The sequence below is a fragment of the Euleptes europaea genome, chromosome 3, assembly GCF_029931775.1.
Source record: "Euleptes europaea isolate rEulEur1 chromosome 3, rEulEur1.hap1, whole genome shotgun sequence".
In the NCBI taxonomy this organism is placed as follows: Eukaryota; Metazoa; Chordata; class Lepidosauria; order Squamata; family Sphaerodactylidae; genus Euleptes; species Euleptes europaea.
The window spans coordinates 84,491,567-84,510,941 of NC_079314.1; positions in this window are offsets into that span (position 1 = coordinate 84,491,567).

The following is a 19,375-nucleotide window of genomic DNA, read 5'->3' on the forward strand; positions in this document are numbered from 1 at the left end:
TGGGCGTGAGCCACTTGGTAATTCCCCTGCCACCAGGGAAGAGGCCACTTTGACTTCCCTTCGAACGGGGTTTTGTCTTACCCTGTGCCTCTCCCCAAGATCCCTTAATGGGGCACCCAAAGCCCTCTTTGTGCTTGGTTATTAGCTGAGCAATCCTTGCGAGACTGCTTTGCAGCTTTTGACTTCTTCATGAATTTCCCATCCTTCAGCAGTTACTTTGTGGCAGCAGCACACTTGTTTTGCATTTCTAGGAACCTGTTTTATCACCAATTTTAAGGTAGCCACTATTCAAAAGTGAAGGCAATAGAGGAAAATTGTGTGAAGAACTGTAACATCGCATTTCCCTGCCCATGCCCCAGCACCGCCCCAATCATCATTTCCCCTCCCACTCCTCCTCCAGCCAGCCTTCTTGCAAGCCCATCCCCAAAGCCCACGGGAGCTCCCGGAAGCCAAACGAAAAAAAAGGGAGATTGGAGAATGGCTTAAGATCGTAAGAACATAAGAAAAGCCCTGCTGGATCAGACCAAGGCCCATCAAGTCCAGCAGTCTGCTCACACAGTGGCCAACCAGGTGCCTCTAGGAAGCCCCCAAACAAGACGAGGCTTCTTAGTTCTGCAATCGCCATTCTCCATCCTTCCCCCCACCGCCTTTTTTGTTTGTTTGATGGAGCAGGGTGGGGGGATTGCTGGGTCTTTCTGTCACCCGCTCTTCATTTCTAATTGTGCATGTATCATTTTATCAATAAAGTGAATCCCTCAAACAAACAAAAAAGGGGGGTAAGGCTGGAGAATGGTGATTGTCAGGCCACTGCAGATCACAAACAAGCACACAAAAATCCTCTGTGTTGGGTGTTGAATGGAAGATCTAAGAAGGGCCTCTCCTCACTCTGGTTCCTCCTGTTGCCCAAGAATCCTGTAAAATTGGAAAGAAAAAAAACCCCAAGCATCGGAGACTTAAATTGCTAGCCCCAAATATTCATGAATATTTCTGAAATTTCTCAGGACTTGATTACCAGTATTCCAGAAAACCGGAATATCACTCCAGATACCCAAATATATCCAAAAGATACTGATAACGTATGTTTTGTGTGTGTATATATATATATATATATATATATATATATATATATATATATATATATATATATATATATATATATATATATATATGGAATGGAAACATCTGAATGCACATCCCTAGCCAAGACCTTTTTTTTTTCCAGTGTCAGGACAGAGATGAGATCATATAAATGGATATTAATGTTGGCATTAGCAGTTAATTTTTTTCTGGCTGTAGAATTTTGAGGATACTTTCATCTCTCTCACAAAATTTGGCTCTGTCTGAATCAGGGAGTTTCACCATTCTTTTCCTTATACTTGAGGGAGCTAGTAGTGATTTCCTGCCAGCTTCAAATGTTGTGTCTGACAAGGCCAATATTATAAGCTTGTGCAGGGTTATCTTTCTTACCAGGGGATGTGGAAGGACGGTTACATCTATCTGGAGTTGAATGCAGTGGTTCTGTTTTAATTTGTTTCCCTTTCTCTGTTGCTGCATTAAAGCTGGATTGCAGAGGTGAGGAGTAATGGTTGGAAGGACGGTTGCATCTATCTGGAGTGAATGCAGTCATTCTGTTTTGTTTTATTTTTCCTTTCTCTGTTGATGCATTAAAGCTGAACTGAAGAGGTTAGGAATAAGACTGAGAGGGAAGGATAAGCCATACATAAGCTGTTAGCTTTGGAAAGAAAAGTTTAAATGCAACACAGAGCTAACTGTGTTTGTATCCACTGATTTTGGCACACTTATGTACAGCTAGCTTTATATCTACATCTATAAGGTAAAGAATTTTATAAGTAGGGTTGCCAGGTCCCTCTTCATCAATGGTGGGAGGCTTTGGGGGCGGAGCCTGAAAAGTGCAGGGTTTGGGGAGGGGAGGGAATTCAATGCCATTGAGTCCAACTGCCAAAGCGGCCATTTTCTCCAGGTGATCTGATCTCTATCAGCTGGAGATCAGTTGTAATAGCGGGAGATCTCCAGCTACTACCTGGAGGTTTGGAAACTGGCACGGGAAGAAATCAGTACAATAATACAAAATGTGTATATTGTGTTTCAAAACATTTCAACAAGTACAATGGACTACAACAAGTGACAATAAACGAAATATACAAAATATACAAAACGTGTTTGATGCAGTCTATAAATAGTACAGTCTATAAATAGTAGAATCTTCTTAGTATATAGAAAAGTATTTTAAAAAGTCCATCAGGTACATGTATAAATGATCCCAAAATCTTCATTAGGCATGATGGGTGGGGGACGGCCGTTTCAAGAATATTTCTTCAGCCCCATTTCCAATCCTACATTAAATATAATATAATACATTCCATCATGAAATTCCTATGAGCTACACTTAATTGAAATTAATTCATATATATTATACTTACAAGTAACCAAGCTTAATTAAATTCTATATATCATCATGAAGTCAGTTCACCAGTTCCCGTAGGATACTCCCAAGTGTAGGCAACAGCTTAGCTTGTTTAAAGCCAACCCGTAATCACAGCTGAAGATAAGAGATCACTCAAGCCGCGTTCCTAATAGAGTCTACCGTAAATCCTGTAATACTGGCGTTAAAGCTCCCATTGCTGTGTGAAAGTTATATATAACAAGAAAAGTCATTTTCCAAATTTAATCCGTTAGGCTGTAACATATTAAAGAGATGTATAAAGTAGGTCTCTTTTTGACGTAAGATTCTCTCAGTATCCCTTCTGTCATGACGTTTGCCCACCAGATTCCAAATCACAAAAAATCTAAGGTTGTTCTCAGAATGGCGTGCCTTCATGAAGTGATCAACTACTGGGGCATTTGATATTTTCGCACGTATCCTTGCCCTATGTTCAAGGATCCTTGCTTTGATTGGTCTAATACTGGATCCTCTGTAAAAAAGATCACAAGGGCACCGAAGGTAGTACACAGAGTTCTTTGTTTCACAATTTGTAAAATTTCTAAGTGTAAATGTAAATTGTGCATCTACCCGTTTAAATTCTTTAACCTCCAGGCAAAGGCTGCAAGCAAGGCAGCCATGACATTTATAATGTCCTCAACACCTTTCAATATTGTCCGAGATATTATTACTAGTGGATATATCAGTACGCACCAATTTATCTTTTATGGACATGGTCTTTCTAAAACCAAAGCGGGGAAGATTTTGGCAACCCGGTATGTCTTTCACAAGGTGCCAATGTTTTTTAATGATCTGACTGATCCTACCTGACAAATGAGTATGTTGGAAGGCAAAAGTTAAACCATGGCCATTAGTATTGTTGCTAGATTTTCTATAAAGCAATTCTGATCTATTGGTGTTACATGCCCTTGCACGGGCATTTTGAATCACCCTAGGTGGATAACCTCTGTGTGTAAGTGCAGCTGACAAGTGGTCTGCTGCTTGGAGGTAGTCCTGCTCATAGGTAGAATTTGAAACACAATATACATATTTTGTATTATTGTACTGATTTCTTCCCGTGCCAGTTTCCAAACCTGACGGTATTAGCACGGAGGCGCTTTTTTCTTGTTTTACTACCTGGAGGTTGGCAGCCCTATGTATAAGAGAGAACTGTTATTAGAATTCTAGATAGATGTTTATTATTCATTCTGCATAATTACTGATTTGAGGAGTATGTAATGTCCATCTGTTCAGCCAGTCTACATAGACTAGTAGCAATCCTGGTAAAATCAACAGAACAATATTATTGCATAGCCTCACAAGATTGGTTTTGTCAGACACAATACCCGGAAGCTAGCAGGAAATCACTGTTAGCTCCCTGAAGTATAGCAAAGACAAAAATGAAATCTTCCAGTCCAACCAAACACAGGGAACCAGGTTCTAAATCATACGACGGAGCTCTTTATGTCAACACAAAGCTGAATATTCGGTAGTAAGCTGTTCATATAACACTGGTTTGGAGCAGTGGACTCTAATCTGGAGAACCGGGTTTGATTCCCCACTCCTCCACATGAGCGGCGGACGCTACTCTGGTGAACCGGGTTGGTTTGCCCACTCCTACACATGAAGCCAGCTAGGTGACTTTGGGCTAGTCACACTCTCTCAGCCCCACCTACCTCACAGGGTGTCTGTTGTGGGGAGGGGAAGGGAAGACGGTTTGATTGTAAGACGGTTTGATTCTTCCTTAAGTGGTAGAGAAAGTTGGCATATAAAAACTAACTCTTCTTCTTCCAGTTGGGGGCTAGAGATCTCCTGGAATTACAACTGATCTCCAGACTACATAAATCACTTATCTGTCTGTCTGTCTGTCTGTTTATTATTTGAAATATTTATTCCGCTTCTTTTGGAGAAAATGGCTGCTTTGGAAGGTGGACTGAATGGCATTTAGTCTACCAAGGTTCCTCCCATCCCTAAACCCCACTCACCCAGGCTCCACCCTCAAATCTCAAGGTATTTCCAAATCTGGAGTTAGCAACTGTAGCTCAGAGACACTACATGTGGTGGCTGTTCATCTCTTGCCTAACTAGGGTTACCAACCTCCAGGTACTATCTGGAGATCTCCTGCTATTACAACTGATCTCCAGCCGATAGGGATCAGTTCACCTGGAGAAAATGGCCACTTTGGCAATTGGACTCTATGGCATTGAAGCCCCTCCCTTCCCCAAACCCCACCTTCCTCAGACTCCACCCAAAAAACCTCCCACAAGTAGCAAAGAAGGACCTGACAACCGTATGCTCAACCTTTCTGGGTTGGGCATGCCACAGGCCTTTTAGGCAGGCCCTGTTTCAACAGGCTTAGCTCCCAGAGGGCAGACTGCCCTGCTGTGTTTACTCACAGGGGTGGGGCTGAATTCTGCTGTATGCAGGCCATTTTTAGGCACGCTGCTTCAGCTGGCCCTATCCTCTTCATCTCTGGTAAGTACAGGGGAGCTGAGGCTATCCCTGGCCAGTCACTATAGGTGTTTACTATTTTAGCAAAAACTGGGACTTCCCATCCATTACAGGTGTTAAATAGTTCAGTGAAACTATTTTTTTATTTTTTATTTTATTTATAGTCCACCTTTCTCACTTGGACTCAAGGCAGATTACACAGAGTGAGTCAATACAATCAACAAGATGGGACATTCAATAAACCATGAAATAGTATTTGGGTTGTAGAACCAATCAGAAGTCTAAAAACAGAACAAGATTAATTAACATGACTAATTAAATGATGCAAAATCACAAAATAGGATCCAACCCACAACAACTATACACAGAAGTACAGACCACAGTCCCCAACAGTTTATCCAAGTAACCTTGTGAAGCCTTTTGTACAGTGCTACCCTATTGCCTGCATAGAAAAGCCTTCTTAAATCATTCAGTTTTGCATAGTTTGTGGAAAGCCAGGAGAGTGGGAGCCTTCCTGACCTTCTCAGACAGGCCATTCCACAAGTCGGGACCCACAATGAAGAAGAGGTGTATGGGAGTTGTTGACTTTGCCCGTTTGAAAGTTGGTACCTGCAGAAAGCCTTGCTCAGGTGAGCAAAGCTGCTATGGCGGGGCATAGGGGAAGAGATGGTCTCGTACATATGAGGTCCAAGGCCATGAAGAGCTTACCGTATATACTCGGGTATAAGCCGACCCGAGTATAAGCCGACCCCCCAGATTTGAGGCCAGAAAAGGGAATTTCTTATTGACCCGCGTATAAGCCGAGGGTCAATAAGAAATTCCCTTTACCGGCAATGCTGTGCTCTAAAATGGCGGCCGCCATTTTAGAGCGCAGGGCCCCTGCCCCAGGTCGCCCTCCCGCCGGCCTCCCAGGCCCTCCCGCCCCACCCCACCCCACCCCAACCCCAGTGCCATCCAAGGGGGGGAGGGGGAAGAGCCCCTGAACCCCCTACTTACCGGGAGACGCGGCGAATTGGCGGCGTGGCCTTCCTGGGCCGGCAGGAGGCCTTTCCAGGCCCCTGCCGGCCGGAGGAAGGCGCTTGGGCGCGTGGGTGGCGGCGGCGCAGCCGGCAGGGGCCTCCTGCCGGCCCAGGAAGGCCCTCCAGGACCCTGCCAGCAGGAGAAAGGCTCCCTGCCGCCTGGGCGGCGGCAGAGCGGCCGGCAGGGACCTTCTGCCAGCCCAGAAAGGTCCCTGCCGGCAGAAGAAAGGCTCCCGGGCGCCTGGGCGGCGGCGGAGCAGCCGGCAGGAACCTCCTGCCGGCCCCTCCAGGCCCCTGCCAGCAGGAGAAAGGCTCCCGGGCGAGGCTGCGAGCGGTAAGTTCCTCCCTCCCTCCTCCCTCCCCTCTCCTACCGTATTGACCCGTGTATAAGCCGAGTTCGGCTTTTTCAGCCCTTTTTTTGGGCTGAAAAACTCGGCTTATACACGAGTATATGCGGTACTATGTAATAGACAATACTTTAAATTAAGCCCAATAACTGACGGGCAGCTAGTGGAGTGACTGTAGAATGGGAGTAATGTGCATGTTTCATCTAACTCCTGATAATTGCCAAGCTGCGAATTCTGGACCAACTGGAGTTTTCAAAGTGATTTTGAGAGGAGACCCATGTACCATGCATTAAAGTAGCCTAATTTCAATGTCACTGGGGCATGGATCCATCTCCATCCCATAGCCTGGTCTGAAACCACACTGAAAAGGGTCTAAGAGCAGATGAGTTACCCAAGAAGACCTGAGGTTGGACTGCTACTGCTCTCTCAATCACGTTGCCTAGGAAGCGCAGATTAGGGACAGGGCAATAATTGGCTACACGTTTTTCTGTAGGGATGGGTTTTTTTTAGTAGTGGATGGTCAAGGGAAGGTGTGCTGAGTTAGTGATCTACTTATAATAGAAACTAAGGATTCATTGATTTGTTCTTTACATGATTTTAGAAAAATTTAGAACTAGTGAACAGTCTCTGAATTTTTCTTGATTAGATCTGAGTTTTATGGTAAAAGTAGTCCCCTGTGCAAGCACCGGGTCATTACTGACCCATGGGGTGAAGTCACATCCCGACATTTACTAGGCAGACTATGTTTATGGGGTGGTTTGCCATTGCCTTCCCCAGTCATCTACACTTTACCCCCAGCAAGCTGGGTACTCATTTTCCTGACCTCTGAAGGATGGAAGGCAGAGTCAGCCTTGAGCTGACTACCTGAAACTGACTTCTGTCGGGATCAAACTCAGGTCATGAGCAGAGCTTTTGACTGCAGTACTGCAGTTTAACACTCTGCGCCACAGGGCTCTGATTTGAGTTTTACATAATTACATTTCACCTTGTACTTCCTGCATTTTATGGCCGTTTGAACATGCTGTTTTGTTTTGTTTTTTTCATATCTCCCACATAAAAATAAGCATCCACTCATTGCATCAGAAGAAGTGGGCAAAAGCTGATGGTGGTATGAAATGTGTTAATCTTTAATGTGCCAATAGACCTATAGAAAGGATCATTTATTTCTTCAGAGCATTTCTTCCTTCCTAACAGACCAGCCCAAATGTTTAGACTAAACAATGATAGTAGGACATTTTCCTGATGATCATTTTCATTTTTAAATAAAACATAGTTTTCACTATGTGTGCCAGATAAAATATAAACAAAAGTGATTGCGTTTTTGTAATCCCGATCTACCCATCCAGCTGCTCAAGTAGAAATTAGATAATTTTCCTCTTCCTGTTTACTTGATGGAACTATATATACTTGCTGGATTTTTGGAGAGGTAGAAAAATAATTCTGTGGGATTAATCATAGCTGTGCACATTCTTGCTTGTAATGGAATGGAGGGGCTGAGTGACAGCAAGACACAGAGTACCCTCTTGTGGATAACTGCCATTCCACTGCAAAGTTCTGACTGATCTTGTAAAAAGAATTGATAGGCAGGTGCCCTGAAACTCTGCAGAGATGAGTTTGTCCTTCCTAATTCTTATCTTGAATGAAAACTGCTCACCAGAAAGAGCAGGGACATGACTAGACTGGTAAACTTGGAAGCTGCCACTTTCCAGGTAAGAGAGAGAGTTTACTTGAAAAACTGGGACCCATGAATTGGAGGCCTGTCTCCTAAGGAAATAAGCAGTTGGGTTTTTTTGCATGATGTTTGTGTATTTACGTGCACGCAGATTTTAAATTTCTCTTCGCAGAACGCTGATAAACAAAATTTCAGATAGCAAACTGCACATATGCTGTTTGCAAAAACAAGAGTGGATAGTTTTCTCTAGCAGCAATGCTAATCACTCCAAGACACACGTAAATCCACGCATCGCCACTTTTGTTTGCTGGGGATGTGTTTGCATATGGCTTGTGCTTGGGCAGCTTAGCAGGTGCTTACAGAATCGAGCTGCCAAGACATTCTAGAATAGAATGAAAATCAATAAGCAAACTTGATCCCAGGTCCTTCAAAAATCAAATGAAGTACTTGCCTAATCTTACTGTGCAAATGCTCTACAAAATAAATGGGCCTTTCACTTTTAAAAAAAAAAGTGACTACAGATGTACATTGATGGGTCACTTCAGGGAAGTCATTTCAGAAACACAGGGCTACAGCAGTGACATGGTTAGCATCTCTCTTCAGATGCGCTAACCATGTCCAAAAAGAAAGGTTGCCAACCTCCAGGTGGGGTCTGGAGATCTCCTTGCATTACAACTGATCTCCACACCAGCGGTATCCATACCCCTGGAGGAAAATGGCAGCATTGTAGGGTGGACTCCATGGCATTATATCCTACTGAGGTCCCTCCCCACCCCAAAAACCCCACCATCCCTAAACTCTACCCCCAAATCTCCAGGAATTTCCTAGTTCAGGGTTGGCAACCCTATGAAAGTGCCTTCCATGTTAGAATTCTATATTTGATTAAGTGACCTTTCATATGCCTGCAGAATGCATTAAAAAACTTCCTTTGAAAGGTTGGGCTACTCAGCCTGACATCGCAGAACTTTAGCATTGAAGACATTACAAGTGATATGTTCAGATTTGCCCTGCGGACAGTTAAATTCAAGTATAAATTAAATAGTGTGCTAATAATGCAGCATTATGGAAGAATGCAAGCCTTTTGGACTCCCTGCAGAGAAGTAATCTACACATTCCTTTCTGGCGCATCTTTATGGAAATGTCTATTATACTTGCCATTATTAAAAGAGTCTAACAATTATTTCCTTTCCTTGGTTCATCAGTTGTGAAAATAATGCTTGTACTGTTGTTGGGGTTTTTGCTTGCATTCAGACTATTGTCACACATTTGGCAGAAGTAAGGTATTTACTGACAAGGATTCTTGCAAAATAATGGTAAAATGTTATATTATTTCTTTATGTCTATCTGTTAGATATAACAAGTGGAGGACCTGTAAAAATTAGGGAGCATCTCATTTTCCCTCCCCAACTATTTCCTCTTTCCTTTCCTTGAAAGAAACCATACCCTCTCCTCTCCCCTTTTCCTGCTTTCTTTTCTCCTTCCCACACACCAGCCAACCTTCCTGTATCTGCTCCAGTGTCTTCAGCTTTCCCTTCTCCCTTCCCATTAACAGCCTCTGCCTAGGAAAACTATGGCCCAGGTGGGTAGTGCTGGTCACTGGGCAAGGCTAGGGTTGCCAGGTCCCTCTTCTCCACTGGCAGGAGGTTTTGGGGTGGAGCCTGAGGAGGGCGAGGTTTTCTCCAGGTGAACTGATCTCTATCAGCTGGAGATCAGTTGTACTAGCAGGAGATCTCCAGCTAGTACCTGGAGATTCTGACAAACAAACACCTATGCTGAAATAGAAATAGCTAGAGAAAACAGCAGCACGAGGCTCTCAATTCAAATACCATAAACTGTGGAAAATTGAATAATGAGATCTAGTTGCCCAAGAAAGGTATATTGCATGCATACACCAAGTAAGACTCAAAGTTCAAAAAACAAACAAAAATATATTCCAATTGTTGGCACTTAAGGCAACTAGATCTCATTATTCAATTTTCCACAGTTTATGGTATTTGAATTGAGAGCCTCGTGCTGCTGTTTTCTCTAGTACCTGGAGGTTGGCAACAATATTGCCAACTCCAGGCTGGAAAATTTCTGGAGATTTGAGGGTTGAGCCTAGGAAGGGTGGGGTTTGGAATGAGAGGGGAGGAATTTCAGTGGGGCATAATGCCATAGAGTCCACCTTCCAAAGCAGCCCTTCTCTCCAGGAAGACTGTTCTCTTTAGCCTGGAAATCAGTTGTAATTTCAGGAGAACTCCAGGGCTCACCTGAAGGTTGACAACCCTAGGCCAGGCCCAGTTAGGGTTGCCAGCTCTAGGTGGGGAAATACCTGGGGATTGGGGGGGGGTTGAGCCTGAAGAGGGCAGGGCTTAGGGAGTTCAATGGGGTTTAATGCCTTAAAGTCCACTTTCCAAAGTGGCCATTTCTCCAGGTGAACTGATTTATGTCACCTGGAGATCAATTGTAATCCCAAGAGATCTCTAGCAAACACCTGGAAGTTGGCAACCCTAGGCCCAGTTACACAGTGGGGAATCTGGAGTCTTGCAAGGGCTACCTCATTTCTCCCTATATCCCCTTCCCCACATTATTTCCTCTTTCCCTCCTCCTGGAAATTCAATCAATCAATCAATCTTTAATTTACTGTCATTTGACCAAATCAAAATAACATATAATCACCATAAAACAATATTAATTGCTCAACAAATCCATAGATAAAAATTATCAACACGATCCCAATAAAATCCCATTTCTGAAATGGACCATATTCCAACTTCTAAAAGGTTATCTAATAGCATTTACTATTTATAACTTACATCTTTCTGTGCGGCACAAAGTTTAGCCACACGTCTCGAGATTAATTGGTTACTATCTTCCAAACGTCGTTGAGTACAAATTTAATCAGAAAGACCCATATTGTTTTTTAAAATTTCCTGGATAGTCTTGACTCATATCTCATGGTGGAGAGGACAATGCAGTAAGGCATGCTCACTGGTCTCACTTTCTTCACCATTACACGGGCAAGTTCTTTCGGAGAAGGGGATTTTCCTGTATCTACCTTCTACGACAACCAATGGCAGAGCTCCACACCAGGCTAACGTGAAAGCTCTTCTAAATTTATTCACCTCCAATGTTGTCAGATATGGGGCTGCCCTTATCAAATGCTTGGATTCCTGTGAGGCTATAAAACCAGGCGATCTTGCAAGGTCATGCTGCCTCTCAGTGTCTTCTACTCTTTGCCTAACTTTTTTTTTAAACTGCTCTTCACTCATTTTCAATAAATCCTGGGGTGAGAACCCTAGTTTCCTTAAGTTTGGTTGCACCTCCTCGAACCATTTGGATTGATATGTGTCTTGAGTAATCAATGCAAGGAGGCCTGATTCTGTTCATTTAGCTTAGCCCACATATTAAAGGACATTAGGTGGATTTTAGCTTCAATCCTCATCATACCTGTCTCCAATCGAATCAGAACTGCACGTAAAGATTTGGACTGCACCTTTTCCAAAACCTTCATGTCTGGCCCTATCGGCCCCAAGTGTGTTCCATACATTAATTGCGCCAAAACCTTTGCCTGGTACAGCTTTAAGGCGGCCGGGATGTATTGACCACCTTTTGAAGGGAAGAATTTAATTATAGCCCGGGCAGAACTCTCCGCTCGGTCAGCAATATAGTTGTAGTGAGCCACATTGGATCCTGAGGCCTGTATTACCACTCCCAGATATTTAAAGGAGTTTACTTGCTGGATGTCATTTCTGTCTAATTTCCATTTCCTAAACTTAGGGCACTTCCTGAAGGACATTATTTTGGTTTTAGAATAGTTTATTTGGAGATGCCGGATTTGACAATATTTGGAGAATCTATTTAATACTCTCCTGAGTCCTATCGGGGTTTTAGATAGCAACACTGCATCATCTTCTGGAAACTCTTAGATCCTTCCTTCTCTCATTCCCATCCATCAACCAACCTACCTTTCATCTGCCCCTGATTCCCAGTTATATTTATTTATATAAATTTATTTATATACATACATTTATGTATTTATATAAATTTATTGATATTTATCTGCCGTCTGATGCTTCCTTTTACAGAAACCAAGATTTAAAGGCAGGCAATACTATTGTGGTTGCCTAGCAATGGTCATGGAGTGCATTCACTTCTTAAACGTACGATTATTACTTCTATTATTTTGGATTTTTTTTGAAACCCACAAGTTCTTTTTAAAGATTTCGTGTTTTTCTGCAAACCAGGAGCATTTTTCATGTGTGTAGAAAGATCTGTCTTTTCTGTTCACGGTTCCAGTCTCTGGATTTAAGAATCCACAGATTTGCCCATGTTGAGAATGATAATGTTACTGAATTTTGTGATTATTCAGATTTTATTCAAAGTTCAAGTTTGTTTTATTATTTCTCCATGATTGAGGGGAGAAATTGCAGACATTCTTTAAACGTTTGATAGAAATATTGCCATGAAAAGTGATGTCTGGTTTTGCATCATTTGCATAAAAATGACACGAAAATGATATATGGGAAATTTGCTCCTGAAAATAGTCTTTCTGTGCTCAAAAATGAAAGGAAATTAAACATCAGTCCCCAAAAGGGAATATATAATATATTCTAACCAGACTGATGTTCACCCCAGCCTTATGATGCTATCATTTAGTCTTATTTTTAATTTTCACTTAAAGAAGTAGAGCTTAGAAAGAATAAAAATCTAAGGTCACCCACATGTGTCATTCGAACATGTGTCATTCAAACACAGATCTCTTAGGTTCATATTCCTTACTCTGCTACCAGACCACATTAGTTCATCATACCAGAGGAACTTCTAATGGAAGAAGTATGTAAGGAAAAAGCAGAAGCCCTAACAAGATTGATTAAGAAAGCAGAGAAGGTATGTTACTATAACATTACTGTCTAAGTTTCCAAGAACATGTCACTGTAAATTGGATTTAATATTGATCAGACAGTTGGCAATTAGAGCCAGAAGATGCAGCCCTTCTGTTTCTAATTAATACAGGAAAATGTAAGTTAGTTATCCTTATATAAGTTACAGACTTTTCTTTTTAGATGGATTTGTCATGGCAGAAGGGTTGCACATATACACTGATACAGGGAGAGTTGTAAGGGTATTCCAAAACTTTCTTTCACTTTCAGAATGCTAGCAGGGACATTACTTTCAAATTTATATTCAACTTCCATTCTTACCAAAACCAGACTAGGGCTGGTCTTGAGGATTGTTCAGAAATTACACTACTGTCCTGCACTAGCTGACTAGGTGGACAAATTAGCAAGAAAGACCTCCTCCTCAACTCCCACTGCCCACCAGCACTCCAGCAGCTGGCAGGAGTAAAATGATTAAAAATCAGTGTTGGGCGACAGCATTATGTCACTTCTGGGGAAAACCCTGAAGTAATGTTAGACCATTCTAGGAAGTGCCAGAAACCCTATGGCTTTACCATAGTGTTTCTGGCGATTGTGTGATACCACTTCAGGGTTTTCCCCAGAAGTGATGTGACACCATCACCCAATGGCACCATCCATGACCCTTCCCCCCCCCCTGTAGTTCTACTGATTGCCAGCAGCTAGTTGAAAGCCATACTGTCACCAGGAGACTTTTTTGAGGGTTTAAAAATAATAATGGTCAATTGGCATATTGGTATTTCAATTACTTAAAAAATACCTTGGAAAAACCCTCCTCCTGTGGCACTGGAGGGGAAATACATGCAGTGGGCACCAGGGCAGGAAATGCAGTACCTGGGAAGCCTCGTTGCCACTGTGCTGCATTGGCAGCTGCAGCAACAAGTAGGAGCTGAGAAAGCCCTTTATCTGCCTGAGATTTCAGAAACCCATTGCCAGTCACACTATACAATACTGAGCTGGATGGACCAATTGCCTGACTTTTTATAAGGCAATTTCATAAGTTTGCTGGCTCCCTAAACCTCTCAGGCACATTTTAAATTACGCTTTTCTAAAAATAAATGCCAAGAGAGCCAGCGAGGTGTAGTGGTTAAGAGCGGCAGACTCTAATCTGTCAAACTGGGTTAAACTGTTTTTGTTTTATAAATAGTCCATGTGATGTTGTATATAAGGCCTTGGCTATGCCTGAGTAAAGCCTTTACTACTAAGTGCCACCACGTAGTCCTACCATCCATGCAGAGTTTACTGGGGAGCCCTTTGGGGACCCACACGACTGTCTGGATAACTGAATGGCTCCCAAGAACGCAGAAGTTGGCCATTCCTGGCTTAAGTGGGTCACCTAGCATATCAAACCAATTAGTTCCTCCAGTCTACCCCCATATGATCTCTGACATCAACTAAGAAGAGTTGGCCTGGCCATACTGTCTGTTCATCAAGTAAAATCCATCAAAGCACTTCACAAGGCGATCTTTGTGGCAAGCCTCTCCCACCTCGAAACAGCACAGTCAGAGACTAAGAACATCAGATGTTTTTGTTTTTTGCTAGTAATTTCCCTGGTATTGCAGAGGGAGGGAGAACTGCTAAACCAAAAATGCCCCTCTAGTTTAGGGAATCACAATTCAAGACTAAACATGACAGTAGTGGACAATAAAGATAGGAGGGAAGAGTTAAATAAATTTCTTATAGATGTAAGTTTTGAAGAAGCAATTGAATGAGTGTTCAGAAGACTTTGGGGGCAACTGAGGGCAAAGAATGTAGGTCTCATGCAGGTAGGTAGCACAGAAGCAACAAAAGGGAAGGAGTGAACAAGTCAGACCACAAAGAAAGTTCAAAGTAAGGAAGTTTCCATTGGCTGTAAAGGGGAAAGAGCACATTGTCAGTAGGAAAGCAGTTTAAAGTGGTTGAGGGGACTACAGTGGTGAACAAAGAGATCTGGACAACCATGATCTCTAACAATCAAGGAAATTGTACAATTTTTCTTGAGGGAACAAGATTACAAGATTCTCTACCTGAGAGCCGCAGAAATTAATTGTTGTTAAACTGAGTATTGAGTCAGCACTGCAGGCCGGTCATTGGACAAAGGCAGCTCTCGGCACAGGGGTTCTTCTAGAAGCGGCAAGCTCTAATTGCTCCCTTGTGGAAAGTCAGGGCAAAATGACAGCATTTGAGGAAGAATGTGAAGAAATAAGCTCTTTAAGGAAGATTGTTTGAGACTGTAATGTCTCTTTCTTTTATCGGCAGCATCTCTGCACTGGCCTATAAATGGGCTTTAAATCTGCAGTACTTCACATTAAACACATTGCCTAGTAGTTCTAGGTGAAATAAATATGAAACTATGAAAACCTGAGATGGCTTTTTATTGCTTTTAAAGGTCTTTTTTGTAGCACATATGACTTGTAGTTCGCATAGAAATCCAGCACTGAGTGCTGATGCAAATGGGGAGGAAGGATATAACAAAATAAATCAGCACAAACAAAGCTTTAATTACCATAGTTATTTACCAAGTAATGTCTTTCACATTTTGCTTAACAGGTGTCTTGTTCAAAATTTCCTTGGTAATTATCTACTTACTGGAAGACTCCGCTAAATGTCAAAATATCTCTCCAGACTCATAAAATGTTGCTGATGTAAGCAGCGTCTTTATATATAACAGACTAAAACTGGTGTGGCACCTTCCCAGCAATTTGCTATGCAGCTGTGTGTCAAGGAATGTTCATAAACACTATAACTTGTCAGAGTCACAAGCCACCACAAACAGAATATTTACGACAGTCTCGAGCCAATGAGGAAAGTGAAAAATTAGTTGGGTTGGAAAAACCTCACATAGTATCTAAAGACAAAAGGAGTTTCTTGGTGCCCTGAATATTTCTGTATAAGGGTAAGATACAAGTGAAGTAAATCAAACAAAATAAAATTAAAAAGTAAATTAAAAGAGTGGGAAGTTGTGAAGTTGAGCTGGGAAAGGCCAAATCAGTTCCCCAAGTGACTTCTTCCTCTTTTTCTCTTCTTCCTGTGAGGAGGAGGAGGAGGAGAGTTGGTTTTTATACCCTGAATTTCTCTACCTTTAAGGAGCCTGAAACTGGTTTACAATCACCTTCTTTCCCCTCCCCACAACAGATACCTTGTGAGGTAGGTGGGACTGAGAGAGTTTGAAGAGAACTGTGACTAGCCCAAGCTCACCCAGCAGGCTTCATGTGGAGGAGTGGGGAATCAAACCCGGTTCTCTAGATTAGAATCCACCACTCTTAACCACTACACCACACTATACCACAGTGGCTTCCAGTGCACCAGGTGACGCTGCCCTGATTCCTTATAACAATGTTCCTGCCATCAGACACTGTAAGCAGCCGGTGGCCCCCAATAATGCAGAAATTGACAATTCCTGGCTTAAGTGCGGCTGCCTTGCACACCAAACCAATTGTATCCTCAAGTCTATCCCCATATGATCTCTGGCATCAACTAAGAACAGGGAAACAACAGTGGTGGGCAACTGTCTGTCAGAGAAGCTCGTCTGCTGTTTCACTGAGTAAGTCCAGAATACTGTTTGAAAACCACTGCCTCAAAGCAAAGAATACGTGAAAACCCTACTTAGCCCTTATCGGAATAGGACGGTTGACCCTACGGAATGCATTCCACTAGGAGAGATGCTTTCCTCTGGTGGTAGCAGAGATACTTTGCCCTGGAAGAAGGAACCTTCCTCGACGCAAGACACTCAGAACAGCATTTTGCATCTGGGGAAGACTTCTTCTGCCAGAGCAAAGTTCATCTGCTTACTAAATAGATCTTCATGGTCCACCTGTGTATCTTTTCATTCATTATTACAATGCTTAGCTAAGTGTCAAACTGCATGACATACTTTAAAGATTATGAAGGCATATTAGCTAATCGTTTTGTGCTTCATTTAACTTGGCCATTGCATGCAGCCAAGTTAATAGAGATAATAGATTCAGTTTGATGTTCCTTTGCTGCCTATTAGCAGTAACCATCCAGGAACATCAGGGGAGTTATCAAGTCTTAATACAAACGCACCAACATTAATATGATTGTCAGGGTAAAAGTTAGTTTAAAAAATAAAGCCATTAAAAGAAGCAGATCTAGCTAACAATCAACCTAAGGAGGATCACTGTGGAATATTTATGAATCATCTAAGCACAAGTAAAGATGCAATGCCGTTGTTGTTTGGATTGCTTTGTCCTCAGACAAATACTTTACAAGACTCCACAAAACTGCTCTCTGTCAGTCCACCTGACCATCAATCGTTAGTTGTTGCTGACTAGCTGGTAGGTAGGCTGGCTGATAGGCCAACTGGTAGGGTTGCCAACTGTGGCTTGTGGGGGGTGCCTGAAGAGATTTGTGGGCAGTGCCTGCTGAGGACTGAGTTTGGGGAGGGGTGGGAGCTTGGCAGGGTTGCGATGTTGTAGAGCGCATCCTCCAAAGCTGCCATTTTCTCTAGAGGAATTGATCACTGCAGTCTGGAAATCAATTGTAATTCTAGAAGAACTTCAGGCCCCACTTAGAGGCTGGTAACTCTAGCCCTAGATTACATCTTGCATCAAAACCTGAAGCCTTCAAAGCAGCTAATCAAACTTAAATTAGTAGGGAGTCTTCTGGCAACTGAAGGTCATGCTGCTTCATAGACTAATGCTACTAGACAGCCATCCTCAAGAACTAGTTCTTGGCATTGTAAACTGTATTCTGTGCCACATCTCCCCTAAGACTATTTTCTTTTGCATGTAACCATCACAGGTCCAGTCAAAACTGGATTTCAGAGGACTATATGAATCATTTACCTATTGCTTTGTTTTGGTGGTGGGTACAACTCATTCAAAGACAAATAAGTGAGTTCTACATCAAATCAAGCCTGAACTCTCCCTTGAAGCTAAAAAGACTAAACTGGGACTATCATACTTTGGTCACATTATGAGAAGACAAGAGTCACTAGAAAAGACAATAATGCTTGGAAATGTTTAAAGCAGCAGGAAAAGAGGAAGACCCAACATGAGATGGATTGGGTCAGTAAAGGAAACCACAGCCTGAGCAAGGCTGCTAACAATAGGATGTTTTAAAGGTAATTAATTCATAGGTTCGCCATAAGTCAGAAGCGACTTGAAGGCGTTTAACAAACACACAACTCATACATATGAACAAATCTCACCCAGCAAGCACTGACTACAACATGTCATATGATCAAAGGAGATCTATGAATGCATCTTCTTCATGTTTAAAGGTTAATAGCAGCTCAGGGGGATAATTTTGATTGGTGCCATAATGCAGGGGTGTTGAACTTAAGCATTCTATCCTGTGCCATTTTTGTGATGCAGGTGACATACATATACGGTATGTGCTGCTACTAACAGTCCTCATATGATTCATTTATGTTTCCCCCACAAGGCAAAAAGCAATTTGAAAGAGGCCATTTGTATAAGAAAAGGCAGTCAGGAAAAGGGTTAAATGCCCTATAGTATGGAGCCAATCCAATCAGGAACTCTCATAGCTGACGTGAGTTTAAAAAACAACCTATGGGAGATCTGTTCAAGAATTTCTCACTGGCATGGCTTTTCTGGCCCTAAAGTGCTGTGGTTTTGGGTCATCAGAGCTGTTTTAGAACAGTCATTATTTATGCCAGATTTAAGAAACTGCTTTCCAAAGTTTTATACCCTGTCTTTCCCACCATCAAACAGTGGTTCAAGGAAGCTTACAAATGCAGGTGTGTACAATACCACACCAACACATCTTCTTAAGATAGGCCATGTGCTTAGAGGTAGGAAAACTTTCTCATGGAAAGATTTTATTGCTGATGATCACTGTTGTTCCAGTGCTGGAACCAGGGTTTGAGGAGCAAAGTACAATATGAGGGGATGGGATTCTGACACCTGTCCCTGTGAGCTGTTGATTGGCCTACTTATGAAATCATAAGAAAAACAATGGCTTTAATTCTGGGTTTACTCATGCAGCAAAAATCTGGAACACATAGAACTGTAGGGTTGGAGCACAGCAGAGCAGATTGCTCAGAGTATGTAAAGAGATTCCCACAAGAAGCAAAACAATACATATTTTTAGTATTCAGATATTACTGTCATCAGCATATTTTGCAGAAATGCCACAGGTCTGAAATACTTGTTAGAAATATCAAAAACAGATGGGAAAGGGAAGAAAGAGAGCGATTTAGGCCATTTGCTAACTGCAGTGCTTTCAATTAATATAGTATCCAAATTACAATGATGTTTACAGCTGAGAAGACATTTTTGTTCAGTTTGGTCACAGTGGCATTTAACATTGCTAAAACAGCATCTTTTGGACTGATTACAAATGAGGCCTCGTTTTATTCTAAATGTAGATTGTTTTGGAAGGTAAAGGAGTGGGGAAAGCACAGTCCTTCACATTTTCACTACAGTACTTTGGAAAAATATGGGCCTTTTCATAATTTAAAAATGTTTCTTTTGACTTCAATCGCGATCAAGCATATCTCTAACATTAAGTACCTCTTAACATTGGTTGCCAAACAGAAATGGAGTTCAGAGCTTGTTTAATTGCTTTGCTGAATAAGGGAA